At 42.5% G+C, this 27,528-nt stretch overlaps 1 protein-coding gene across 7 annotated transcripts in view; it reads right to left on the reverse strand.

The window, feature by feature from the left end:
- ELMO1 (engulfment and cell motility 1) overlaps positions 1 to 27,528 on the reverse strand; it is a 573,189-nt gene that overhangs the window by 71,788 nt on the left and 473,873 nt on the right. The gene's annotated exons all lie outside the window — the stretch shown is intronic.

Genomic DNA, 27,528 nt, shown 5'->3' on the forward strand with positions numbered 1-27,528 from the left:
GCTTTCAACTCCAGGGGTCAGCTTTAGACTTCATCCTCTAATCTGTCCTCTAAGATCTCACCCCTTCTACTGTATGTAATATGCCCATTGACTGAGCCATTCAAGAGCCAACGTATAGGGTTCTGGACTTACACACCAAACAATTTGTCAAATATGAGTCAGTAAGTCCATGAAAATGAATGATGGAGCAAACGAATGCATCACTCCTCATTTACAAATGAGATCTGGATTGACTGGGCGGCTGGACTCTTGCCCAGTGCAGGCAACTATCACCTGGCTCTGCCTCTGGAGAGAAACGCTGACCTCACGTTCCTCCGGAAGGCTCATGTTTTCCCATTGTGCTGATCTGTGGATATTTAAACAATCCAAAACTAAAAACAATGTTCTTTAAAATTAAATCACAACACAGTGTTCAGTTTATACCCTAAAACATACTCTCTCGCTCAGTACATTAATTTTCATATCTGCATAATGCAATTCATGTAAATATATGTGTGCATATATTTTAATGAATATCAATAGATCATTATGGTTTTTATGCAGGAAAAGGTTTTTTAAAAATCTGGCATAAAACATATACATATTAAATTACTCTACAAAATGGTAATATATGAACAGAATTTTCCATGTTGTTTTCTGCATTTAACTTCTCTGTTGTTAGACTGATGATCTTGTCTCTCTTGAAATTTCATTTGTTTTGAGAAGTCCTTTCTCACTCCCCTATGAGTCACTCTATTCTCTGTTCACCCAAAGCTCTTTTTAATAGGTCTCTATGAACATATTTAGATGATCAATTTCCATATCTTTGAGAAGCAGCGCTGCCTTGTAGTTAGGAGCTGGACCACAGGACCAGATCTGCCTCTAGGACTTAGCTCTGCCACTTACTAGCTATGTGGTGGTGTCGAGTTACTTAACCTATCTTGGCCTCAGTTACTTCAACTGTAAAGTGGGGATAATAACAGTTGTTCAGTTGCTAAGTCATGACTAACTCTTTGCTGTTACTACTATTATTATTACTACTACTCCCTTTCCACCTTGTCTGTGACCTCCCTGACAGCTGATGAGGGTCTGTCTCTTGCACTGGGTTCAAGAGTCAAATATAATCATTGGTATATTGTAGGTATTCAATAACTATCAAATGAACTCTCCCAAATTCCTTATTTTCAACACAGAAAAGTTCCTAAATGTTCTTCAATGGAGCAAGGATCCAGATAAGATTGTGTTTTAGTCTGTTTGAACTGTTATAACAAAATACCACGAACTGGGCAGCATATATTTAACAATAGAAATTTATTTCTCACAATTCTGGAGGCCGGGAGTTTAAGATCAGGGTGTCAGTATGCTGGGTGGGGGCCTTTTTCCTGGTTCACGGCTGGCATCTTCTCATTGTGTTTCCACGTAGTAGAAGAAGCTAGAGATCCCTGTGGGCCCTCTTTTATAAGAACACTAATGCCATTCATGAGGGCAGATCCCTCATAACCTAAGCATCACCTTCTAAAGCCCCTTTCCTAGCACCATCATCTATGAGGTTTGGGTTTCAACATATTAATTTGGTGAAAATACAAGCATTTGGACCATAGCAGATTCACTAAAAATCGCCATATTTATGGTAGTCATTTATCTTTCAAAGTCACATGTCTCTTGAAAAAGTCCTTGGAAGAAGGATCACTTTGACTCTAGGGCATTTGCTGGGTTTTAACTATGAGAAAGTGTCCAGGTGAGGTTGTTCCAGTCGGAGGACTTCTTTGCATTGTGCAGATCTCCTTCCCTTTCTTATGGCACTTATCTCACTCTCTATCAGACACTTGGAATTCTCTACATTTGCTCCTTACTAATTATTCTTTTGCCCATTCCCTCATGAAAGTGAAAATGTCAGTTGCTCATTCATGTCTGACTCTTGGCATCCCCATGGACTGTAGTCTGTCAGGCTACTCTGTCCATGGAATTCTCCAGGCAAGAATGAGGCAAATTTAAGGAAAACAGAGCAAGGTATCTATTTACAGTAAAATGGTTGAAAGTTCCAATAATAATTCATAGGTAGTCAAGTATCCAATTGGCCAACTGAAACACTTTAACGTAAGAGAGGAGGCTAAATTGAACAATCTATTGAAAGCAAATCTACTGATTCATTAGCTATTTCACTATGAATACATTTTCTCTCAACCTCCAACTACACAGAAGCTCATGAACTTCTATTTATTATTTTATTTCATATCTTTAATTTTTTTTTTTTTTACTGTTTTTCCCTTTTAAAGTCAGATATCACAGACTGAAGAAGAAACAACAGATAATTGAGCTTCTTTTATCAGCCTCCTCCACCAGGCATTTTAAGAGACATTTTATTTATTTCTGGCTTTTGGGATAATCTCAGCCTACGGATTATTTGTCATTTTTCTCATTTTGGTCAATTTGTCATTTTAATTAGTTTTATTCTTGGATTCTGGGATCTTTTCCTTCTGAAAATAAAGAAATCTTCCCAAACATGACTTGAAAGAGAAGGAAAAGCAAAGGGAAACAAGGAAGACAAAGAAAAATATGAAAACTTCCATCTTATAATGCATGCTTTGTGCTAAGTCACTTCAGTTGTGTCCAACTCTTTGCAACCCTGGGTTGGGTAACCCACCTCTATCCATGGGAGACTCCAGGCACGCATTCTGGAGTGGGTTGCCAAGCCCTCTTCCAGGAAATCTTTCCAACCCAGGGATCAAACCTGTGTCTCCCATGTCTCCTGCATTAGTAGGTGGGTTCTTTACTGCTAGCGCCACCTGGGAAGCCTGGTGGGACTATACCTTTTTCTTTTCTACATCCCCTAGATGCCAATTCATTAATTAATGAAAATTAAGGGAGATTATTCAAACTTCGAGAATAGAATACAACTTTGAGAACTAATGGGTTCACTGACCTAACAATGAGTGAAATTTTTTCTGAACTTGGACTCACATCTTGCAGGATAACCTTCTTTGTCAATATTACAGCCTCAGGTAGAAGAGTAAAAGTAAAGAGGAAACTCATTTTCAGTTTAGAGAAAACAGTCCAAGAATGCCATGGCAACTGAAAATGACAGAAGAAGGGAAACCATGACAAAAACCCTGTGTTGACTGAATTTGTAGCAGTGGAGGACCTGGTCTATGGGCTGAGAATTGGCAAAGCTTTCCAAAGAGCAGGAGGTTGGGTGGGGACCTTGGAATTTTCCAGGCACCTTCTGGAATTTAGAACTTCAGGGAATGCATTTGAAAAAAAAAAATCTTCTCAAGAACATCAAATTCTAAATTACATCTTTGGGACTGGGATCATGCATTAACTCATTCAATTACATTCAAGGGATGTCCTCTTTGTTCTCAGTACTAGAAATTAAGAAAGGAATATAAATAATTGTAATATGGTATGAGGAGAACCATAATAATACCGTAAGTTATTAAGCAGGGAAGTAGCACCAAAGAGAAGATCTTTCAAGTTAGGTCAAGTAGGATGAGTAGGAATTTCCCAGGTAGAAGGGAAAAGAGGAGAGACATTTCTGGCAAAGTTATGAAAAACCCTGGCATATCAGGAAAACTGAAAATAGTTCTGTATAGCTGGAACACAGACAGTGAGGAAGCTGGCCAGTGGAAAGACTGGCAAGGAGGATTCTGTGGGCAAATCACACAAGCCTTCTGTTCCAGGCCGAGAAAGCTGGATTCCCCCTGCAGGAATCACCAGAGCATCTAACCAAAGAGTGAGGTGGCCTTCTGAGCTATGTTTTGGAGCAATCCCTGATCTACATTCTACCTATTCCAGCTAGGTTTCACTTCCAATTCTAAGTTTAGTCTTTATTAAATATTTACCATTTAGACTGTTGCCCAACAGCCCTGGTCTTGCCTCCATGGTTTAGCTCATCTTTCCTAGGAGAAATGTCCTTCTTTCTTCTTTGGACATATGTTGGATCTGGTCACAAGAAGCTTACAAGTTCATGGGCTGGAAGCCTGTGACCACTTAGTATGAATCTCTACCACCTTACAGGCAGAAATGAGGGTCAAAGAACCTAAGCTATACAAAAACAAACAAAAACCTCTTCCAACACCAAAACAAACAAAAACCAACCCCTCTCACACAAAAAACTCCCACCAAAAAACAGAACCACAGAGATCTCAGGACCAGTATGTCCTCTATGCACTGCCTTAAAACATAGACACACACACACACACACACACACACAGGTAAACAAAACCAAATGGAAACACTGAGTGGAAATGTGTTTTCTCCCACTAAAGCAACACATTTGGCAAACTTTTAAGGAACATATATTTGGTAAATACAATGCAAATATTTCATGACAAAAACAGTGTGCATTAAACTTATCACATGTTGTGGAGGAAAAGAGGAGGGTGGAAAGCATTTGTCTTGGAAAAAATTAGAGAATGGAGGGGGAATGTTGCCCCCAGGGGGTGAAGTGGATACAAAGTGGGCCCCAGGGAGACCTGTGGTCTGGGGGACAGCTGATCAGTTAAGAAAAACTGAAGGCAGAGGCCATGGGAACGGTTGTGTCTTCTGGGCAGGGGTCTCACCTTGTGATGATTTTGCCCATCCTCCACGCCATGGACCATTTGGTAATGTCAGGCCACTGCAGGTGGAGGTGGGGCGTGTTCCTGGCATCCAGTGGGCAGAGCCTGGGAGGCTGCAACACAGCCACAGTGCAAAGGACAGCCCCACGACAAAGGATTACCCCAAATGTCAACAGCACTGAGGCTGAGGAACCCCTGCACCCATCCTTGGCTGCACTTCCCATGGCTGCGTCTAAAGACTACTGCCAGTAGATTTTTTAAAAAAACACTGTAATGTCTAAAAATAAAATCATTTTTATACTTCAAGGAACAAACAGAGGGATCTTTTTTTTTCGTGACTGTCTCAGTGCTTGAACATTTATTTCCAAAGGCTGGAAGAGCAACCCTGCCTTCTATACATAGCTCCCAGGCTCTTGGATCCTCTCTGAGCTGGGCCGCGCCAGCCCTCTCTGGGCTAGATGCTGCTGCTGCAAAAGATAAGACCTTAATTTATAAAAGGATGCTATTCCTGGGAGGTAATGGCCAGAAATTTCCAGGAAAATCATCCTTTCTTATGTCCAGCCGCCCTCTCACTCCATCATGCAACCTCTAGCATTTGATCCCTATTTTACCCCCTACTCATTTCAATTTTCCTGGACCCCAATTCTGGGTTCAAAAGCCCAGCAAGCTTTTTCGTCTTTTCTTTCTGTTGGCCCCAACCCCTCTGACTCCAAATGCAAAGACAGGCTGGAAAATGAATTTTCTAACAAGCAATTTTTTTAAAGGCAAAAGGTCCATGTGCCATTAAGAATCCAGAGTCCGGCCTGACTATTACCTCTGATAAATCACCTCCTCCTAATTTTCTTCCAACAAATGAGGGCTGTGAGGGCTGCCAGGCTGCAGCAGAAATTTGTTTAATGACAGTCTCTGGAAAATTAGACATTGAGCAATGGCGAGGGAGGCATCTCCCTTCTAGCCCCACCCCTGTGGCCTCTTTTCCATCCTAGACTCAACAGCCACATGGAGGACCAAATACGTGAGGGCTCAGGGCCGGAGGAATCAATCTGGATTTTCCGTGTATTCTGTTCCTTCCCGTATCCCTCCAAGTCCCCTTCATCTTCATTTCTCCATCCCCGGAACCCAGTGTAATATCAGCTCGGCTATACCTGCAGGGTAGTATTTTTACCTTCCTGCTCTCCTTTTCCTGACCCAGTTACATAAGGAATATCCCAGCTGCCCAAGGCAAGGAGGTGGAGGGAGGGAACTCGGAATTCGTGACCGACCAAGACTCCGTCCTCATTTCTGCCCTGCTGTGTAAGCCTCAGTACAGTTCCCTGTTGTCAGGACGATGGCAGACTGTCCCATGGGAGGACAGGGCTAAGACTAAGGCCTGTCCCTTTGTTTTACAAAAGCACTAGGCTTGGGCCTGGAGTGACTGGCTCAAGATCATGCATTTTGTTAGTGGTGAGATTAGGGCCCAAGTCTCACGGGTTGCCTGTCTCTGAAGAGCACAGCGGGCAATTTTTCCTTAGTCTCACGTGAGGCAGGGTTAGGGTAAGTCTTTGCCTGGGCCCCCAGAGTCCCATGGGGGAAATGACTCACTCCAACTAGCAATAGAATTTCAGATCTTTGTACTTTTAACTTTGGGCTTCACTCAGTTGTTGTTCAGTCGTTAAGTTTGTCTGATCTTTGCGACCCCATGGACTGCAGCACACCAGGCTTCCCTGTCCTTTATCGTCTTAAGGGAGTTTGCTCAAACTTGTGTCCATTGAATCGGCGATGCCATCCAACCATCTCATTCTCTGTCATTCCCTTCTCCTCCTGGGCTTCACTCAGAATTGCACTTAAATCTCACATGATTAAACCTTCCCATCTCCTTCTTCTCTTCTTACTGTGAAGAAGGAGAGGATGGAGAGAAATCTAGTACTTGGCACTTGGCACCTTGTCCTTACTCTACAGAAGGTTGCGCTCATGCATGCTTTCATTATGGAGGGGCAAGTAGGAAACATGATCTGCCATTGATAATTGGTACTATCACTTCACACAGTACTTTCCAAAGCCCAGAGGTTGTCCTTCAAATTTTCTGAACTATTATGTTCAAACTCCTATTTGACTCAAAATTTATAGCTTTCTATTTAACTAATGCCATGGAATCCCGTAATTCATTGTGTTCTCTACCTTTAAAATTATTTTTGACCTAATTCCACACATACTGGGGAAGAAGAAACTTATTTTGAAGCAAACAGCAAACAATTATTCCTGAAGATCGGTCACTGTGAAGTCTTCTGCTGCTGTCATTGTTTAGTCACTAAGTTGTATCCTATTCCTTTGTGACCCCATGACTGTGGCCTGCCTGGCCCCTCTGTCCGTGGGAATTCCCAGGCAAGAATACTGGAGTGGGTTGCTACTCCCTTCTTCAGGGTATCTTCCCGACCCAGGGATCAAGCTGGTGTCTCCTGCATTGGCAGGCAGATTCTTTACCACTGAGCCACCTAGGTGCTCAAACACCCAGTCTTTAGCCTGAAAGATTATAGTAACAGCAACAGTGCCCCTTAGAGAGCACTGACCACATCCCGGGCACAGTTCTAAATGTTTTATATGGTTTAATTCATTTAATTGTTTCAACAGCCCTAGGAGGTAGATACTATTATGACCCCTGTTTTACAGATGAGGAAACTGAGCAACTTGCTTAGGACCACACAGATAATGAGTGGCAGGATAGGGATTTGAACCCAGACTATCTGGCTGCAGACTCTTTAACCACCAGCCTACTCTGCCTCAAGAGAAGCTCTTCAGCAACAAGCTTAATGGACAAGGAAAAATACAAAGAGTATATTACAAACTTGGAGACCACTGGCAAATTCAAGATTCTTTGCTTAAGCTGCTGCTGCTGCTAAGTCGCTTCAGTTGTGTCTGACTCTATGTGACCCCAAGGACGGCAGTCCACCAGGCTCCCCCGTCCCTGGGATTCTCCAGGCAAGAACACTGGAGTGGGTTGCCATGTCCTTCTCTGATGCGTTAAAGTGAAAAGTGAAAGTGAAGTCGCTCAGTTGTGTCTGACTTGTAGCGACCTCATGGACTGCAGCCTACCAGGCTCCTCTGTCCATGGGATTTTCCAGGCGAGAGTACTGGAGTGGGGTGCCATTGCCTTCTCCGCTTTGCTTAACCTAGAGTTCCCTCAAATTTGTTGGACTATGAAAACTTCTTCCTTCTATACCTGCTTACAAAATTTCAAACACATATTTCATGGGATGTAATTTAGAATCTGCTGCTCAGCAACAATCCCACACACAGGAATCCTTGTTTAAATTAGTGCTAGTAAAGTTGCAGAGCCTTCCTAGGCTAGTTCTCACACTAACAGCAAGCAGGGAGCTATAATAACCTTCCCTTGAGAGAAGTCATTATTAACTGTCCACTGTATGGCTTTATCACGCCTCTTGCTGTTGAAGAGTCATGCAGATATCCTAATTAACCAACTGATTTCCCTGGATTCACTCCACCATTTTTGGCAGAGTATTTAGAAAAGTGTAAAAGGTTGCACTATTTTCTATCAAACCAAAAAATGAGGGGACCAGGACTTGGGAATGGACCAAAGAGTGATTGAGACATTTCATGTTTCTGTGTTCCCCTTTTCTTTCTCAACATCCTTCCCCAAAATGGAAATTGCTGCTCTCATTTTCCCTTTGAGTGGATTATCATTTCCAATTTAAAGAATCTGAGTAACTCCTGCCAGATAAGATTGGTGAACAGTACATCAAGGCCCTCGCTGCCTGTGGCAAACCCATGTCCCAGCCAACGGGAGAGAAGAAAGACTACAGGCCATTCCTTGGACCATGGCTCCAAGTCTCAAGTCCGGGGCAGCTGCTGCGGCTGTTTTTTTAAAAATCAATTTCCATCTTCACTTGTGAGAAGGACCCACAACTAGTAAGACTTACTCAGACATTTCAAATTACTAGCTGTAAACCCTAATAGACAACTGTAATCTGGGAGTTTCCAGGTGGTTTCTGAGCTCTAAGAAGGATGAACTCTGACCTATGGGTACATGCATGGATATACATTAGGCAAGAGCTCAGTTTGAATTCTAAATCCACCACTTTTTAGTTGTACAGCTTTGGGTGAACTGGGTAAAACTTTCTCATACGTATGTTCAAAATACAATGTGCAAATTCCTTTTTGATGTGGTTTGAGTAAAGGCTGTGTTTGTGTGCTCAGTCATGTTGGATTCTTGATGACTGCATGGACTGTAGCCTGACAGGCTCCTCTGTCCATGGGATTCTCCAGGCAAGAATACTGGAGTGGGTTGCCATTCCCTCGTCCAGGAGATCCTCCGGACCCAGGGATCAAACCTGTGTGTCCTGCATCTTCTGCAGGCGGATTCTTTACCACTGTGCCACCTGGGAAGCCCACAGGGTGGAGAGATCACAAGGCTATTACATGGAGCAAGAAGTGGTTATGTGACCTATAGTAAAGTGAAGTGAAGTGAAGTTGCTCAGTCATGTCTGACTCTTTGCAAGCCCATGGGTTGTAGCCTACCAGGCTCCTCCGTCCATGGAATTTTCCAGGCAAGAATACTGGAGTGGGTTGCCATTTCCTTCTCCAGACCTATAGTAAACACTTAAGCAAATTCCTTTATAAATATTGGTCATTTTTCTGGAAACATATTATCTAAATCTAAGAAGTACATATTATATATTATTACATGTATTTTGAATAGTTCTTAATGAAGATCTAGTCAATGTGTAAGCAACCAAAGAAGGCACAGATCAATGATAGCTCGTTGAGGTCCATAATTTTAGAAAATACCTTAATTGGGTTTTAATATTCTTTTCCATATAAGAGTGCTTGCCCTCCCTTCCTCTTTTACAGAGGAAATTTACCTTAGTAAACTAGATTAAGAGCAGCAAGGTGATAAAGTAAACTTATACCCTGATCATTTATAAATGTTGACACAATCCTTTTTTAAAGCTGCAGATAGTAGTATACAGATCAGATTTATTTCTGAAAAACATAAGGACATTTATAAGAACAAGTCACATTTCAGTCTACAGCTGCCTTTTCTTGCTCCCAGGAGCAGAACACCCAAACACAACACTGGACACCACGCAGTGAATGGACCAAGCCTGTATTTATGAGCATGCTGTCATCCCCCAGTGCGGCTAGGTGTACCGCTTCTCTCTTTTACCTGCAGTCTCACTACATCTTACTGACGATGGGGATTACACAAAGCTCAAAGCTGGAATAGCAGATTTGGAAGCTTACAGTACACAGCTAGACAAAACTACCCATTGTGGTATCACATCCAGTTCTACTTTTGGGAGACAGTATACCAAACCATTTACTTATTTATATTTTTGCAAAACACATGCCTCTTCTTTTCATCCAATGAGTACAACTCTAGAAACCAAACTTGAAGGAACTAGTTCATACTAGAGTATGAATGATTGCTAGAGGCCCACAGGCTATTTACATATTTAAAGGAATTGGTTATTTCTTAGGACTGTCATTTTAACTACTGCAATAGGCTCAAGGGGGAGAGATTTGGGGGTTCAAATTCAGAAAATAGGTGACTGGTCTCTCAACTCTTCTGGGAAACCAGACTTAAATTCAACCTGAATAAATCATATCAACTTCTGATTATTCAGAAATCCAAACTTCATCTCTTCATGCTTTATCATTTTTTTGGGTATTGGTAAGTCCCTGAAAATCTCAAAAGGCAAATAAGGGAAAAAAGAATATTCAGAAGTTTCATTTTTTGCCACTTGTTAACCAAGAAGATAAGCTCCTTGGTTCAAGTGAGGCTTCAAGATTAACTTCGGCATTCATAAATGTATCTTTCCTCTGCCCCAAAAAACAGAAAGCTGACTGTCTCTTGCCACCCGCACTTCTATCCAAGAATAGGATTATTTTAAGACATTCTGAATCTCCTCCTACATTCTACCCTGCAGACTCCAGGGCTTTGACAGTAATGCTTACCCTTCTCCATCCAATCAACAGGACCTTAAGCAAATCATTCAGTGTAACCAGTCAAAAGGAATGATCTGTATAAAGCAGGTGCAGAAGGCAAGTCCAACAGCATTAGAGACACATAAACAGCATTCTATATTTGAAAAGTTGAGTCTCTGGTAAGAGCGGTGTGTTTTGCCATCTTTTTTTAAAACCCTGATCCAGGAAGCACTGACAAGAAAAGCAGCAGGGTAGTAACACCCTGCAACCAAAAGATCACGTTGACATCTATTTCAGACCCGGCTTGGTTCCCACTGCCTCGTTAATAACACTTGCCTCCAGAGTCGGCCAACCATCCTCCATGCCTATTTCAGTCCTGGCCATAAATACTAACTATGGTCTAAAAATGCAATCAGTCATCCCACCCATTGGGCCAATTGGAGTCAGACCACCAGGGAATCAGATGACCCTTACTGAAGAGCTTTTTCCTACTAGACTGAATGTGAAAGAGAGCTTTCCTGAATGGCAAGAATGTACCAAAGTGTGCATTCTAAGTATCTGACACATACAGAGCTGCTCAGCATGTGTGTGAACTTGTGCGCCTGTACAAATGTGGACGAAGGGCTAGGAGCACAGGAGTGACAGACAGTAACGGCAGCACAGCCACACCAGCCACTGAAACCCAGCACTCATGGGATGTCTTCTCCGGCTAGCGGTTGAGTTAAGCGACATACCTGTCCTAGTAATGATGTTCTCATCTTCACATTATCAAGAAAGGATAACTGAGAGGTTAAGAGCTTTACTCAAGCTCACATGGCTAGTAAGTGGCAAAATGAGAACCCAACAAAAGATGCATAGGACAGCAAAGTCTGTATCCCTTATAGCTGCCTTCAAGGACTGACCTCAGTGTGGGCAGCTGTAGACTGGGGTGTGGACTCACTTCCAATGTCCAAGGCCAGCCATATTCCTGAGCTTTGCCCTCCCCTGCAATATGGATGGGAGAGTAGGTGATGCCATCTCTCTTAATCCCCTAGGATCACTTCTGATGAACCTCCTGCCTCCCAAATTAATTTCTGAAAGAGGGTGAATACATTTCAAAGTGTTAGAAAATTCCTCACTCCAGGTTGGAATTAAAATTATCATATAACTATTCCTTAATGGGAAAATATACCATGACCCTCAGCATCACATTTTAAACCTTTACTAAGCATCTTAAAGTCCTCCATCTGCAGGCTCAGTGTGGTCCAACTCTGAATGGGTTGGCACCCAGTCAACATTTGTTGCATGAATGAATAATGAATAGTTCAACCAGCTGATGAATTTAAAAGAGGATATGACTTAAAATCACTGTAGCAGCACAATATAAAAGTAGCTGGCAAAGGTATATTGAAATGTTAAGTATTAAAATCTATGGTAGCCAAATCCATCTTACTGGTTTCCAAATGCACTTGAAACACATCACTGCTCCATGAGTTGCCTGGATATGGGCCAATGCTTACCTGGTCAATGATCGACTTCCAAAGTATAAGTAAGGAGGTTCACCAGCTTTGCACACCCCTTTGGGAACAATTGAGAAAATGAATAGCCTGTTGCTCGGTGAGATCTGAGTGGCCTAATGAAATAATACACCTCCACAAGGGCCTAAATGATGTTTGGGGATTCTGTTGCTCATTAGGTAGCATCCTGCTGTGAAGAGAACTGGTCAACCCAAAGCGAAAAGTGGTGGGACACACATCTAGTCACTGAGCAGCCATGAGCTTGCTCCCTCTCCCTCCGTTTCTCTTGCAATTGAACCAAGTACCATGGTATGTGTGATTTCCCAGCCCATGGGCTAGCTGACATTGACCAGGAGTAGCCATGGTCCCAGATGTGTTTAGAAATTTTAAGCGGGCTATTTGGAGCCCAAGGCAATTTTTGTTAATAATATCAATAGCAGGTCAATGTTATGAAATTCAAAAACTATATTTTGCTTCCAAATTCAGTGAATTTTATTCCACATGCCTATACTTGGCATATTTTAGGATGTGCCTTTTTAAGATGAAAAGAGTTAAAAGCCTACCTCCCTGCAATTCCCTCAAGTTAAAGCTATTTTAAATTTCCTAACCTTTGAAGGTTTGTTTCTCTTATGCTGTCATTAAAATTACTTATGCTTTTAATTTGCTGAGTTGCATTTAGCAGGAAGCCTCCCAAGCCACATGCCGAGAGCTTCGTTACTTCCTTCTGTGTTCCACAGCACTGTTCCCCATAAGAGTAAGCCCTAATTGAAATGTCCACTAAAACAGGGTAAAATCATCTTCTACAGAACGTGCTCAGGTACATCACATTTTAATGCTGTGTTTTTAGACACATCTCACTGATTTTTTAAAATAAACTTTACTCGCTTTTCCCGTTTCACTGAGAAAAGTCCCTCATCCCAATCACATCATATTTGCCTTTTCTGCTGTTTTCCAATCAGGCAAGTGGAAAAAAAAAAAATCAAGCTTGTGCTCCAGGGTGGGAAGGGCATGCTTCCTTTCTTCTGCACAAGGAGGACATGCAGACAAATTCAGTGGACATTTCCAAACAGACTCACCTGTGAGACGACTGTATGGGTACTTTCAGTTTCTTTCTCTCTGCTTCCTTCTCCATCATATTATTAGTCAGTGGAAAGGGTTAGAATGAAAATGAGTTTCTGGCTTTCCAAAAGCACTTGGCTCATTAACATCAATTTGATAGTTGATGCCTTTATTCTTAATGTTGAGTTTGAATAATGTGGAATCTCTGGCCACCATCACTCTAGTGAGGATCATTTTACAGTGAGAAAGACAGATGTACATTTGGAAAGAAAAATGCTTTCTTTAGAACAGGTAAGGCAGCTTTGGGAAATGTGTGAGATGTAAGAAGCACCATTAGGGATGGGCCTGTCAGAATGAACTTGGGATCTTAAATAAGACCTATTTATCTTCCTAAGGCCCCAGTTAATCACAACACTAGTAAAGACTCTGTAGAGTTGTTGTAGGATTAAATTATAAACACATGGATAGCACCTAACGGCACATCCAGCACATAGCAGGTCCTCCACATAGGTAACCTGAACACAAACCCAAAATGTGAGCTGTGACCTTGGGCACACATACAATAACGTCCCTGAAAAAGGAGAAGGGTATTACCTATTTTACAGAATTCATTTAATGACCATCTGTATGTATCAGTTAGTAACTGAGCTAATTTTATATGCTAGGAACTTTTGTGTGTTTGTGGCTCTCTTTAAGGATGTGCATAAAAATCAGAAAGTTCTGTATGATATAAGGTATCATTTTGGGTAACCAGATACTAAACACAAAAAGCTATATGGGCCCAGGTGGTAAACACATGCTGAGATGTAAAATGACCTGCTCTTTAGAGGGTAAACCTTATTCATTCATTCATAAAACATTTTGGTGGGTGAGTTAAGAGGCAGGCAAGGCGTTATTTAGACCCAGTTCAATAAAACATGGTTCCTGTCCACACACACGAGAGGGCTCCCATACAGCTCTTGGCTCAGAATCCTTCATGGTCAGTATTAGTTTCCTTCTTTCCTTCCTCAAGGAGATCTCTGATTAATTGGGAGACAAATGAACATCAGTTCAAGGATTGGGTAATGAGTGCTTCAAGAGAGAAATGTGCCTAATACCCTTTTGTTACTTTTAGGTTCATGTATGAAGGAAGGGCTTCCCTGGTGGCTTGGTGGTAAAGAATCCCCCTGCAATGCAGGAGACACAGGAGATGCAGGTTTGATCCCTGGGTCAGGAAGATCCCCCTGAGGAGGGCATGTCAACTCACTCCAGTATACTTGCCTGGAGAATCCCACGGACAGAGGAGCCTGGCGGGCTACAGTCCACGGGGTTGCAAAGAGTCAGACACGGCTGAAGCAACAGAGCATGCACCAGAAGCCTGGTCTCAAAGAGTGTGTGGGGCTGAAAAGGACCTTTTATACCACTCTCTCTGCTTGCAGAAGACTTTACGAGTCCAGCTGGCAGGTTGGGAATGTCTGTACTCCAAGCTCGCTTAGATATAACTCTTCACAATATCACAGACTTTCCACAGCTAAAATTTTGTGGGAACAGAGTGAAACTATGACATTTGCAAGGACACTAGTCCACCTGGCTCAAGACACCCCAGATAGGAGACCAGATCAGTTTCTCCTTGAAGAACAGGAAGGACTCTAAGTCTATGCTCTTCTCTTGGAACTTGGATGTGAGAAGATGAACTGTAGCTCCTACTAATCCTCTAAGGTGAGAGGTTAGTTGAAATCACAATTGTATGAACAACAGTGACCCACGCTTGTCTATCCACACATACCTTGAAAGCTCCCTGGGAAATACTTCTGGGCTCCAGCGAGCCACAGTGAGAGGTTCACGACCAATACAAACCCTTGGGAGGAGACAGCTCCAGAATGAGGCAGTAGATGAGGGTAACACTCTCATGCAGTCAAGGGCTCCACCTCTGTGAGGATAAGGGCAATTCCACAGGAACCTTCCAGACACATGTACAGCCTGGGGAGTTTGGAGTCTAACTACTAGGCAGGGAAGGCAGGGGCTGGAGAACAGAATGCAGGGAGGCAGGGGCAGGTGAGTCCCAGCCACACCAGAGGGCTCATGGTTTCAGGTCTGTGATTTTTACACTGTGTTCAAGAGAGATGGAGGGATTCACCTCAGAGAACCAGGGGTTAGGACATCATTTATGTGACAATAGCTCTGCTTTTAAAAGCTTTCCCTTCGACATCTACCTCCTTCCCTCCTTCTTTATTTCTCTCTCTCTCTCTATTAGAAAAGTTTTGACTGTGGAAATGTTTGAAATTTGCTAATTCAGCTTTGCTGGTCCATTCCATGACCTTTGGGTTGTTACTGGAGAGAGTCTCATGGGAATGAAGTCAAGAGGTGAGAACAGGTCTTACTCTTGGAGGATATTTGCAGCAACAGGAAGAGAAAGTAAGATCTCATAGAGATTGGGACAACATGACAAGGAGCAAAGATGTGGAGAATTGGGGACAACTCAGATGACAAGTCATATTCCTGGCATCCTGTAAGCCAGGTTTATTATGTGCACATTTAAGTCAGCTCTTCCCCACCCTAGACAGCGGGATCAAAGACGATGAAATACTTTCCCAATTGGCTCGGGAGCCAGAGAGGTCTGAGGAATAGACAACATCTGCCCTTGCTTTAGAAACTCTGCAGGAAGGGAAGGGCATGAGCTTTACAGCACTTACACTATTTCCCATTCCCTGAACACACCTGTGAAGCCAAACCTGCTGGGAGTGCCTTCCAAGGGAAAAGAGAACCTTCAGGCTTGGCGTGGTAAGGCTAAGAGCTATTTACTTTGGGGCATTATAAAAGTTAATAACATTTGGGATTATTTCTGCTTTGGATGCAAGTAATTGAAATGATTGAAATGGAAATGAAAACATGTGCTTTTGATGATTAGGAGATGAAAAAAGAAACAATTAGCGTGAAGGTTAATAATGGGCAAAACAATTTTTTTCCTTGACAATACAGATGCTCGCAAGAGGAAACGTCCTTGAAAAACTTTTGGATTTTGTAATGCTCCACTGGTATCGCTAGAAAAAATACTTAAAATAGCCAAGGGCCAGAGAAATGCTAAAGGAAATTCACAGAAGTAGTTCAACTAGGGGTTAGAGACAAACATCCGGGCTGTCCCCAAGGCCTGAGCCTGAGGAAACTCACTCCTCATTTCCCATCACTTGAGTGAGATGCTGGGCATGCAGGAAAGTTTCAGTTCTTTCATCTTGGACATTAATTGTTCCTGCTCAACCATAATATGGAGAAGGAAATGGTAACTCACTCCAGTGTTCTTGCCTGGAGAATCCCAGGGACAGAGGAGCCTGGTGGGCTTCCGTCTATGGGGTCACACAGTCGGACACGACTGAAGCGACCTAGCAGCAGCAGCAGTAGCAACCATAATAGCACCACCACAGTCTCCCTCACTGCAAGTTGTCTCTTGAGAGATTATAAAGGTATTATCTTATCTCTCCCAAAGAAGAATCCAATACCCAACTGGTCTTGACTGCAAAGTTGGAGGGTACAACTCCATTCTAACTTGGGGAGTTAGCCTACCTGCTATCTTGCTCAGTACATAAAAGCACAAAAAGGAAGCCAACAATTCAGTGGTTTTATTAAGGCTGTCTAGTCAGGTGTGTGTGTGGGGGGGTTCTCTAATAGCTCAGTTGGTAAAGACTCCATCTGCAATGCAAGAGACCCCAGTTCGATTCCTGGACCGGGAAAATCCTCTGGAGAAGGGATAGGCTACCCACTTCAGTATTCTTGGGCTTCCCTTGTGGCTCAGCTGGTAAAGAATCCACCTGCAATCAGGAGACCTGGGTTCGATCCCTGGGTTGGGAAAATCCCCTGTAGAAGGGAAAGGCTACCCACTCCAGTATTCTGGCCTGGAGAATTCCATAGACTATAAAGTCCATGGGGTCGCAAAGAGTCGGACACGACTAAGTGACCTGCACTTTCACTTTTTCATTCAGATGGGAAATCCATTCTCCTAGCACAAGCCCTCCTAGAATTCTCTCTCGACACTCAACGCCTCAACAGCCTTATTCGTTCACAGAAGCACATCACGTGAGGCTCTTAGCACTCTTATAAGAAGGCGCACAATCAAGGGTGTGGAGACCAAGTTTCTAAGAAGCTGAGACTACGGAACTAGTCCAAAACGCACACAAAGAGCTCAGCCACTCCAGTAAGGGAGGTGGTACATGAGAAAGCCAGAGACATTTGGTGTTGAATGGGTTTAACACTCACAGTCATTTTGGAAAGAAGTGATTAGCCTCTCTAAATCTGTTATTTCATCTGTACACCCGTCATGCTGAGGTGGACGTTACTGGTGACTTATATAGTCATTGCCTCCTTTTCCTTCCTAAGAGAAGCCTCATTTTATTCACATATCCACCTATCCTCTGGGCAGTCCTTGAGCCTGAGTTAAGGCTAATGCTAACCCAGTCACCCCGACTGCAGGTGCCAATCTGATTGGTCTGAGCTCCTCCCCCGCTTTCTAACACTATTTGGTTCAGAACAGGGTGTGTATTCAAATTCAAGCCAAGGAGACAAGCAGAGCTTTGGCTGGGTGCTTCCACAAATATTCTCACTCCTTCTGGGATCAAATTTTAAAATGACCCCTCTCTCATGGGACGTTGTGGTGTGCAATGTCCAGCACTAAAGCTGCCACACAGACAGGGACAGAATCCAGGGAATCACAAAACTCTGGAGTCCAGGGAATCCAGAGCTGCAGCCACCTTGGACTGAGTCAGCTCTGGATTCAGTCTACATTTCTAGCTTTCAATTATGTGAGCCAATACATTTTCTTCTTGTTAAAGATAATTAACAGCTGCAAATTTTCTGTTACTTGAAAATTAAAGTATATGAAATAATAAACACCTATGAGAATTTAGCAGAAGATAAATAAAAAGGAGATGTCCTGTGCTTAGCGTAAGACTAAGTACAAGGTTTGCATTTAAAACATGCTAGTTCTTTTTGCTGTAGTTTTTTTCCTGGCTGCACTGTCTTACCTAGATTAAGGAATTCTCCCAGAAGACTTATTTTGGCTTTATTCAAGCACAGGAACATCAGTGGCCTTATAAATGTTGAGAGGCTTTGTTTTGTTCACTACTCATGTCTAGGAATTGAGGGTGCTGAGGACAGGGAGAAAAATTACATCGAAAAAATTGTTAGTGTCTATTATGGATTGAATTGTGCTCCCCCCAAATATAGATCAAAATCCTGATGCAAGTACCTCAGAATGTGGCCCTATGTGGGAAAAGGGTCATTACAGATGTAATTAGATAAGATGAGGTCACATAGAGTAGGGTGGACCCCTAGTTCAGTATAATTGGTTTTCTTATGAGTAAATAGCAATATGAAGACACAGACACACAAGGAAAATGTCATATGATGACAAGGGCACAGACTGGAATCATGTAGCTGCAAGCCAGGGAACTCCAAGGACCAAGAGCAAACCACCAAAGGCTAGAAAGAGGAAAGGAAGGATTCCCTTACTGGTTCCAGGAGGAGCATGGGCCTGCTGACACCTTGATTTTGGACTACTAGGGTCCAGAACTGTGAGACAGTAAATTTCCACTGTTTTAAGCCACCTTGTTTGTTGTGCTTTCTTATGGCAGTTCTAGGAAATGAATACAGTGCCTAATCAGAAACATGTAATAGAAAGAAACCAGGTGGAAAGCAAGCATTTAAAATCATCTCTTTTTAAAAAAAAAACTTTAAAATGTTATCAGGTGTCCTCTCTCTATAGCAGTTTATGTCAGGTTGCTAAAACTCTAAAATTTTCTCCCTAAAAGCATCCCGGTGGCTCTTATTTAAAAATACAATCGTTCTCTAAGTCTTTTCTTTAAAAATGGAATTAGATGCAGCAGTCAGAAGTGTAAAATAGATAAAAGTGCAGCTCCTACAGCTGAAGAAAGCTGGGGAGATTCAGACCTGCTGCCAACTCTTTATAATGACCCCTGAGTGCCCCCAATAAAATCATCTGGGTTCCATAGCACATAGGCTGAGAAATACTGTTCTAGGGCATGCAAATAATGGGTGCTTATAGCTATATTCAGAAGTACAATAGGAGTTCTCGTAAATGATTGCCGTGTAACTGACTTGCCATATTAAGAAACACTCTCCATCCTTTCTGTTAATATACTGACAGATGCTCAAGCTGATGAAAAAAAGTGAAAGTGTTAGTTGCTCAGTCATGTCTGACTCTTTGCAACTCCATGGACTGTAGCCCACCTGGCTCCTCTGCCCATGGAATTCTCACCAGGCAAGAATACAGGAGTGGGTAGCCATTCCCTACTACAAGCTAATCGCCTAATTGCTGTTATGCCTCTGTGCTTTGGGCTTCCCCAGTAGCTCAACAGGTTAAGAATTCGCCTGCAATGCAGGAGACACAGGAGACATGGGTTCGATTTCTGGTCAGGAAGATCCCCTGGAGAAAGAAATGGCAACCCATTGCAGTATTCTTGCCTGGAAAATTCCATAGCCAGAGGAGTCTGGTGGGTATAGTCCATGGGGGTCTCGATGAGTCGGACACGACAGCACACACACGGCACAGCTCTGGGCTTCTGCTTCTACCAGTTGTGGAGTGAGACTTTAGGGTCTGCCAGTTACACTTGTTAGTGTTTCTGCCAGTTATACTTGTTAGTGTAATTATGCAATTTGGTTGCATACTATATACACTGATGAAATGTGGGTGTGAAAAAGAAAATGCTCTCAGTTGCATGATTTAGAAGGCAAGGGGAAAAGTGGCTAAAACAAAATCAAACCAGCTGTAGGGTTAGGGGTGGGTGGGTTAACACAAAAGACTGGAATCTTCTGTACTTGGATTGTTCCTAAGTGCCTTCGAGATCTCATTCTACCTTAAGAAAACTGAAACTGGAAATAGTGGATGATGTCTTTTCAGCCTGGTTTCTCAAAGACTGGTCATTAAAATCTCCAGTCAGCAACTCTAAGAAATGCTTTGGTCTCACATTTTTAAAAAGTGAATTAATATGCATTTATATTTTTTAAATTAAAGTAAAATACTTAAGGCATATCTGTATCATGTTACCATAACCATTTCCATGGTCTTTTTTAAAAATTAACTAATCAGCTGCCAATTCTAGCTGCATGGGGTAAGAGGGCCCTTAATGCAGATGCTTCATTTTTCATCCTTTGTTCTTAGATAGGCAAATGCTGTTTTGTTTTCTTTCTTAACCTTGTGTCATCAATGGTCACCTAGAATGTAAGTTCCATTAGGGAGGGAATGTTTGCTTTGTTCAATGAATGATGTTCTAGAATAAAAAAATTCTATTGATTCAAAACATCGAAGACATTGTTAAATTTTTTTAAAAGAGGAAAATGTGTTTACTTGTATAATTTTTAAAGCTATTAGAAAATGGAAAATGACCCATAAATCACCTTCTTTGGAGATAATTATACCTTAGGAATGAGTCTCAGGAAAGACTTTGTTGATTTCCTGGCCATATCATATGTAGGTCAAAGACTTTGTCACTTACCAGAGACAGAAGCCTGAGACCTGCTCCCTACCCTATCCCAGTCAGGTGAGGGCCAGCACTCTTAGAGCAGGCCAACATACAGATTTGGTATGTTTCACCTCCTGCAAGTGGAAGTCTACAGAGTGTAAACCCCATTCCAACATGGATTTCGGTGTTTATTGTATTCATTTACCTGGAACTGCGTTTTCTGAATTTCTCACGGATGACATAGTAATAAAACATATCAGCAGTATTGTAGCGGTTCTGGACTATTTCACATGCATATAAGAGTCCTCATCCCCATTCAGACTGCAGATAAACTCTTCCCTTGGGGAGCTGCAGCCACTCTGAGAAAGTCAGGCCAAAAAGGCGAGAACACGGAGTGTCACAGTGCACTCTCCTGCTTTTAGCTGAGACTGGGAGCCAGAGGGGCCAAGTGGCTGATCCACAGCATGCATGGAATGGTATCTGACCTAGAGTGAGAGCTCAAATCTCCTATTCTAACCTTTGCCACATTGTATGCCCCTGGAAAAGGAACATAGGAAGAGGAATCAAAAGAGTATGAATGGGTTCAAAGGGCCACCCCGTCCTTACATGTGGCATGTATACAATAAATACTGGTTGGTTTGGCTGCCTGACTCCACAGGTGGCAAGAGGCTGACTATCATGGGGTGTGAACACATCAAGACTTTGTAAATGAGAAGAATCTGGAATGGCATAGGTTGTTGCCATTCTCCTAACCCCATTAGCAGCTGGGCAAGTGGAGATCAAAGAGACAAACTTTCCCAGTTCTGAGACTGTAGTCTCTGGAGGGACTTCTGAAAGGAGAACACAGCCTAGATCGCAATTAACCCAAACTCCACAAGGGTTTACAGTCACGGCAGGGCAAATCTGGCGAAAGCAACATCAGACAGAGCAGGCCAAGGAAAGCCTTCCACACTTCAAGTGTAGGAGGAAAGGCAATTGCCTCGTGGCTTACAAGTCTTTCATTTATGAGGGTGATTATCTCCATGGGCTTCCCTCATAGCTCAGTTGGTAAAGAATCTGCCTGCAATGCAGGAGACCTGGGTTCGATTCCTGGGTCAGGAAGATCCCCTGGAGAAGGAAATGGTAATCCCCTCTAGTATGCTTGCCTGGAAAACCCCATGGACAGAGAAGCTTGGTGGGCTATAGTCCATGGGGTCGCAAGAGTTGGACACAACTTAGCGACTAAACCACCTCCACCATCTGCACAGAGGGACTTACAGAGAACAGAGAAGCACAAAGGTACCTCTGAGGCTGCTTTTCTGGATTGTGAGTGTTTGTCTATTCATCAGCCCCCCAGAGGGTCATGCTTAGTGATCTGAAGCACAGGCTTGGGCAAGAGGCACCCATAGTTTAGAATACTGATTCTGATGCTGGGCAAGTTATTTAGCATTTCTTAAAGCCTCAGTTCCTCTATTTGTAAACTGAAGGGAAAGGCATCTACCTTGGAGTTTTGTCATGGATATTAAAAGAAATAATCAATGCCAACTGCTTAGCACAAAGCAGATGTTTAACAAATATTGGCTAATGAATAATAAATAAGTAATGCATGTGTGCTAAGTCCTTTCAGTCGTATCTGACTCTTTGCGACCCTATGGACTGCAGGCCCATATTCTCCTCTGTCCATGGGATTCTCCAGGCAAGACTACTGGAGTGGGTGGTCGTGCCTTCCTCCAGGGGATCTTCCCAACCCAGGAATCGAACCTGGGTCTCCTTTGTCTCCTGCATTGGCAGGCGGGTTCTTTACCACTAGTGTCACCTGTGAAGCCCAATAACTAAGTAATAATAAAAACTATATAATAATAATAAAATGATAAATAAATAATAAATAATAAAATTAAAAATAATAATTAAAAATAATAAAAATTAATAGTCTTAAGGAAGTATGAGAAACTTTCATCACCTGAGTCAGTCATCTGAGTGTCTAGCATAGGCACTCTCTCTACTAGGCATTGTGGGGCTCTAAGAAGCACTCCACAAAAGGAGTCTCGTCACCAGTAGGGGAGTTACGCCATGTACATAATTAGCTTTTTTTTTTTCCATAATTAGCTTTTAAGTGAGGTAGAAGATTATAAATGCACAAGAGAGGCACAGTTAAAGTGTGATAAGAGGTTGGGAGAAGAAAAGACAACTTCTAGCTGGGGAATTCAGAGCAGCTTTATGAATAAGGTGGCACTATCCCTCAGCTATGTGGTCATATAGTGTTTTCTTAGAATAAATTCTACTACTCTTTGTCAATATCAGAAATCGATTTCTCAAATACAGCTATACAGAGACCATGTTGGAAACACACCTACTGTTTCAATCAACTCCACTTACTACTTTACAGCTTATTCAGAAGTCATGTATTGGCACTTTATATCGTATTTGATATTTGACATTTTCTATGACACCATGCCTTTCTATTAGCACAGGTGTAAAAAGCTAAGGGTAGTTTCTTTAGGGACTTCCTAGGTGGCTCAGTGGTAAAGGATCTGCCTGCCAACGCAGGAGACTGAGGTTCGATCTCTGGGTCGGGAATATCCCCTGGAAAAGGAAATGGAAATCCACTCCAGTATTCTTGCCTGGAAAATCCCATGGACAGAGGAGTATGGTGGGTTGAAATCCATGAAGTCACATAAGAGTCACACACAACTTAGTGACTAAACAACAAGTTTCTTTAGAATTCTCTGCATCAGCATTTTTCAGAATATGCTTTGGGTTATACTAGTTCCATGATATGCTCAGTGGGGTAGAGGAAAGGAAGTTGGATAAGAAGGAAAGAATTCTGTGATGTATAATTTTAAGAAACTTCAGTTTTTATACCCTTCTCCTGTAGGCTCACTATATGTATCAGGATATATGAGTTAAATCTATTCAACTTACTAAACCTAGGATATCACAAACATATTTGGCCATGTAACACCTTTTATTTCTTAGTATAATACCTACTCGGAGAAAAAAACGGCAACCCACTCCAGTATTCTTGCCTGGAGAATCTGGTGGATGGGGGAGCCTGGCGGGCTGCCATCAATGGGGTCGCGCAGAGTCGGACACGACTGAAGTGACTTAGCAGCAGCAGCATAATACCTACTGATTTTCTAGTTCACCTTGGAAATTGTTGCCTTGAATGAGCTGCATGCAATGAATACCATGTCAAACCTAACCATATTCAGGCAATCTAGAAGGGAAGTCTGTGGCTTCTGGCTTTGTGCCTTGTGACCACAGTCAGGGAAGATGATCAAACACACACTTCCAAAGGATTTAACTCATCTTCCCCATCTTCTCTACAAAACACCCTGACATGGCCTGTCACAACACCTTGTAAGGTGGACTTTATCTGTCTCCTTTCCACAGGCGAGCAAACTAAAGCTCAGGGAAGGTAAACCAATGTGCCTAAGACTGCACAGCTGAGAAATGGCAGGACTTGGGATCTGTTTCCTAAGCCTTCCTGGTCACTCTACCCCAGTTGTCTTAGATGTACAATAGTGCTATAAAGCTAGGATCACCTTAGTTTAGTGCTGGGTGATTCTAGGGAATAGGGTTTTAAGGACAGACATAAGTAGTAATCTATAATTTACACAAATCCAGTGGACTATATAGTCATCATCTTATCAACAGATATTCAGAGATCCACTTTTTTAAGGTCCAACAGTCCCAAGCATTCTCCTGTTCGGCCAGATCTCCACACACTGGGTCACCACCTGGTGGAAGCTGACCACAGAATTGCAGGGTCACCGGGCCACATCCCACCCTAACTCACTATATGGTCCCCTCCTCTGCCACATCTGGAAAATCTTTCCTGTTCCACCAGGAAGCACTACTGCATGTTAGTTCTAAGACTCCTCAGCTACATATGGAAGAAACAAAGTGATTTTTACAAAACATCAGTCAACAGTCCTTGAAATAGAAACATGAAGTAGTTACAAGTGACAGTTCTCCAATTGTGCTAAGACTCAGAGGCGGTGCTTTCCCGGTCTCAGGAGACCAACTGGTGCCACTACCATCTGAAAAAACCTAAGGTGTGGGATGAGATTTTCAGAAGAGTTATGGAGAAGATGTTTTCTTTGCTGTACACAACGAATTATCTCAGTTGCACGAAATACATGAATGAGGAAATCTGGATAAATGGCATGACTTACTCCCCTTCAAGGAAATGCTTCCTTCATTGGTGGATTCACTGTATTTTAGTTTGAAGGGGTCTTAACAGGAGATCATACATGACCTTGCATGCTATTAGGAGGTTTACTGCTCCAGCCAGGATGCTCAGACAGTAAACAATCTGCCTACAATGGAGGAGACCTGGGTTTGATTCCTGGGTTGGGAAGATCCCCTGAAGAAGGGAATGGAAACCCACTCCAGTATTCTTGCCTGGAGAATCCCATGGACCAAGGAGCCTGGCAGGCTATAATCCATAGGGTCGCAAACAGCTGGACACAACCAAGTGATTAACACAACACAGCGACAACTGCCCCAGCCAGGACATTTTTAGGCTCCGTGAAAAACCTGTACATAGGATGAACACTTGCTGAGAAAAGAAACACAAAGTATAGGAAGCCCAAGAGTTGTCATACTCTCGGGTAAGATACTCCCAGAAGGAGGGAGGAAGAGTTGGAATAGAAAAGTGGCTGTTAAAACACACCATTGAGAGTTTCCAGAGTGCGCTTGCAGGGGTAAACTGCCATGACAAGCCACCTTCAGATCACAGCAGCAGGCTGGCCTAGCAGGATGGCACGGTGACAGAGACCTCAGCTACCCATGGAACCTGGATTTCCATCTCAGAGGTGCTCCCTAGGAGTTGCCCCCACTTAGTTTGAGCACTAGGTTCTTTATTTGCACATCAGGGGAAACCTTTACCACATGGTTAGAGGATGATGAACGTGCAAAAGAGAATGAAACAAATTCACCAAAGTCCTTCCCACGTATGCATTCACGGTTACTTACTTAGGTGGGTTATGTAATTCTGGGATTGTCAATGATATTTTTCTTTAAGTATTAAAAAAATTGAAATTATCATTAGTGTTTGTATATATTCAACCTTATTTGCCCCACATCTGTTCTTAAGCTCTGCCTTAGCTTAGGTACTATACTAGTCCTAACACAGAGTTACTCACCTTCCCCTTGTCTATGGTCCCTTCTATGGTGTTCTGGATCATCACTCATGGACAGATCTTCATCCAATTGTTTGAGTCAGAAGGACGATGAAGGACAGACCGTCATTCAATTTCACTAACTGATATTACCAATTTGATTAGATTTTGAGATCAAAGATAGTCTTGCTCCTACTTCTATCCCCAGCACCTGGCATAGGAACCAGTGTCCAATCACTGCATAAGAGGGTTTGACTGAATGAATGACTGGAGTATATATCTATATCTTGAATTATAGAACTGTATTATATGCCTCTAAATAATATACTCACCCCTTGCTAGGTAAACAAGAGTATTAGTTTGGATTTTGGGGAATAACTTGCAATTTTTTTCAATTAAAGAATGTATGTTCATAACAATAAAAAAGAAACAAGACCTTCACTCCAGCTCTACATAACAACACTCACCCTCCCTCTTGTGGCCTCAAAGGCCCCCTTTCTGGCTTTGTGTGGAAATTGGCACAGGTGATCTCTTGATGAGGCCATAGGTACTACACAATAGTTGTGCAATCTTTTATGAAGATGCCAATAATGTGACTGGTTTCATAGTTAATAAAATGATCGGGAAATTGTTCAGAAAGGCAAGGGTGAGTGAGAGAGTAGGATGGAGGGAGTAAGTACCCCAGGTGGGCATCTTTTCTCAGCACTATCTGATATCGTCATAAGCACATATTGAACACTTATCTACCATGCCGTTTGAATCACTCTCTCTATATGAATTACTTATTCACCACAGCAACACTCTCCACCTTAAACATAAAGACATTTAGGCATAAAAAGTTAAGGAATGTGTTACAGATCTATTAGCAACTAAATGGCAGAAAAAGGAGGTGAGCCTGGCCATGTGGCTTGAGTTCCTTCTTTTAACGGTGACATCCTACTTCTTAGATATCACAGTCCTGAGAATTTGATGATTATTCTCATCTGTATCATAAAAATTGAGAAGCTGAGATTCAAAGAGACTCAAAATTTTTCCCAGAGTCCACCGATTCACATAAGGAGTGCATAATTCAAAATGAAGTCTGTCTGATTACAAAGCTCTTACACTTGGCAGTATCCTACTGGGGCTTCCTATATGATATGTTCTCTCCTTCTCACAGTTTTAGTGGGAGATGCCTCATTATTTCCTAGGCTGAGCACCTGGCTCAGCTATACTATTGAATATTGAGCTGTAATTTTACCAGGAAGAATTTTTCTGGTCTCTTCCCTAACATGGAAATGAGATTCCCTGATAATAAGAGCTCATAGAGTCAGCTCCACTCCCCAAACATTGGTCTGTTGCCTGCTGGCTGCTGGGTGCTGTACAGATTGCTCTGGAAGCAGAAGGCCTGGACAAGCCTGGCCTGGGAGGCATTCAAATCCCTTATTGGAAACATGGGCCTTTATGCATGGAGACAAGACTTGGGAGGAAAAGCCCAAAGCCCTAAACCCTAATAAATTAGTAGTCCTTCTGAATGTGGAAGTATAACCAGAAGGTAACCAGACCAGAGAAGACAAGGAGACTGTGCTAGTGGTGGTCAGTTGCCCAGGAGAGGAATGAAAAGCCCTGATTTCACTCTGTGAACACACAGCAGAGCAAATATGTGTACTATATTTTATACTGATGGCTGACTCCTATCAGCTTTGCTCTCCTCTCTTGGGATAAGACTAAAGGGAAAACCCACAGATAACATTGCTGTTGTTGCTTCATTATTGCTTCATTATTCATGTGTTATTTCCTACTGCAGTTCTCCACAATATCTTTCCTCCGAATTTCCTATTTTGAATTATTCAATCACATGGTATCGATTGGGCTTCCTTGGTGGTTCGGAGGTAAAGAATCTGCCTTTAATGCAAGAGATGCAGATTCGATCCCTGGGTCAGGAAGATCCCCTGGAGAAGGATATGGTGATCTACTCCAG

Source organism: Odocoileus virginianus, chromosome 1 (assembly GCF_023699985.2).
Source record: "Odocoileus virginianus isolate 20LAN1187 ecotype Illinois chromosome 1, Ovbor_1.2, whole genome shotgun sequence".
Classification (NCBI taxonomy): Eukaryota; Metazoa; Chordata; class Mammalia; order Artiodactyla; family Cervidae; genus Odocoileus; species Odocoileus virginianus.